Source organism: Pelmatolapia mariae, linkage group LG4 (genome assembly GCF_036321145.2).
Source record: "Pelmatolapia mariae isolate MD_Pm_ZW linkage group LG4, Pm_UMD_F_2, whole genome shotgun sequence".
Lineage (NCBI taxonomy): Eukaryota > Metazoa > Chordata > Actinopteri > Cichliformes > Cichlidae > Pelmatolapia > Pelmatolapia mariae.
The window spans coordinates 9,499,492-9,501,378 of record NC_086230.1 but is presented as its reverse complement, the minus strand read 5'-3'; the positions used below and the strand labels follow the sequence as shown (position 1 = coordinate 9,501,378).

The 1,887-nt window shown below is 38.3% G+C and overlaps 1 non-coding gene across 1 annotated transcript; it reads left to right on the top strand.

Annotated features, from left to right (window-relative positions):
• Window positions 1–725: 725 nt before the first annotated feature.
• Window positions 726–807, top strand: trnas-aga (transfer RNA serine (anticodon AGA)). The gene has a single exon. It is a non-coding gene; the product is annotated as a tRNA-Ser (tRNA).
• Window positions 808–1,887: the final 1,080 nt, after the last annotated feature.

The window sequence follows — 1,887 nt, the reverse complement described above, 5'->3', positions numbered from 1 at the left end:
GAACAAACAGCAGGCCCTCGCTACAGGAGTCACGTGGTGTCACTGCTTCCAGCTCAGTGGCAACAATGACCGAAATGACAATTACTCCAAATTAGTCTGATGTTGAAAGTCACACTTCTGTTTTTGTTTAGTTTATAGAAATAAGCGCACATTTTAATTTTAACCGAACAAAACCGAGGGCGTCTGTTTTTCTCCATCTCCGTGGCTCAGTGCCGTCCTTTAGGTTTTGTTAAGATGGGAGATAAACGGCAACAAAATAATCGAAAGTAATGCACCTAATGTAGAACTACACGTTACCACGAGCTGTAAACTGGCCAATTAGCTCATATGCATGTGTGGAGGATTTCAGCTGATGCATAGTTTCAGAGACTGCAATAGTTTATATACGTGCAGTGCTAATATATTAAGTCGTAAGAACTGAACAAATACAAACACTTGGTATTAATAAAAGGGGAGAGGATACTCTAATAACTACATAGATACATTATTCAGCAAATCTATTTATTTGGCACGATTAAATAGATTAAAAAAGCCGATGAGGTTATATTAAGGCGAGTATAAAGCGGTAAACTGAGTTAAGATTGGCTCTCGTTTCCCTGCTTGGTCCAGCGTCTAGTGCCTTATAGGTACTCTTCAAAACATGGTTTATTTCTTGAAATTTGTGTAACTAGTAGTATAACGGAAATTTAGCTATGAGTTGACGTCTGTGAAATTGGAACGTATGAGTTGTCGTGGCCGAGTGGTTAAGGCGATGGACTAGAAATCCATTGGGGTCTCCCCGCGCAGGTTCGAATCCTGCCGACAACGTCATCTTTTTCATTTCAACAAAGATATCTTCGACGAGATATCATGCCGTTTCACAAAAGCGGAGAATTTTCACGAAATTAAGCTATTTGAATACGACGTGTCGCGTTCAGAAAACACGCGCTTAATGAAATGCATTAAAATGATAGAACAGCGCCCTGCCACACAGTGATTCTCATAACCACCGCAGTTTAACAAATCGCACATCACATATAAAACTCGGAACTTTGAATCGTTTGCACATGCGGACGCGCAGATGGATGCTGTAGTCTAAAATTTTGAGGGATTTTTTTGTCATTTTATCTGATGAGACAACAATAATAGTGGTACATGAGAATGTAAATGTTATCCAAATGTAATTTCTAATTTTAATGAATTTACTCATCTTAACAGAATATATATTCTGTTGCCTACATTGCAGAATGTGACTTTGCCATCTAAACAGAAAAATGAGAATGGTCACAGTGAGATTTGAACATTTCGGGGGAACACAAAGATCTGTTGCAGTGGCTCGGTGTGGGGAAAATACAAACAACTCATACTGTGATCAGCTAACCTGCTGCTCTTTGTGGATTTATACAACTGAATTCAACAAGATGTAAGCAGATGATTCAGAGCTTTCTCGACTGAGTTCCATTTCCTACACCAACATTATACTGTACAGTGTCTTTATACTAGACAGTATACATTTGGTATAACGATTCAATTCAGTAAATGAATCTAAGCATCATCAGCCTAAATGTAGATCATTATCTGCTTCATGATGTAAGACTGACCACCACAGCCACTGTCTATCAGTCCATCGCAGTGCTTTACTGTGAATTCACCACACTATTGCAAACTAACCTGTTATCTTGCACAAACCTACACAGCATTTTCATGCAGCTTTTGAATAACACAAAGCTAGTATTGCACATACAAATCAAATATGTGATAAAAAATAGTTTTAGCAGTTTATCAGGTATCACTGAGCAGTCATTATCTTTAAATCTAACCTCTCTTCTTCCCCCCAGGTCCTGTCTTTCTTATCTATCTCTGAGTGAAGTTAGCTTTCTTTTTTCTTTAAATTTCCCTGTGAGATAA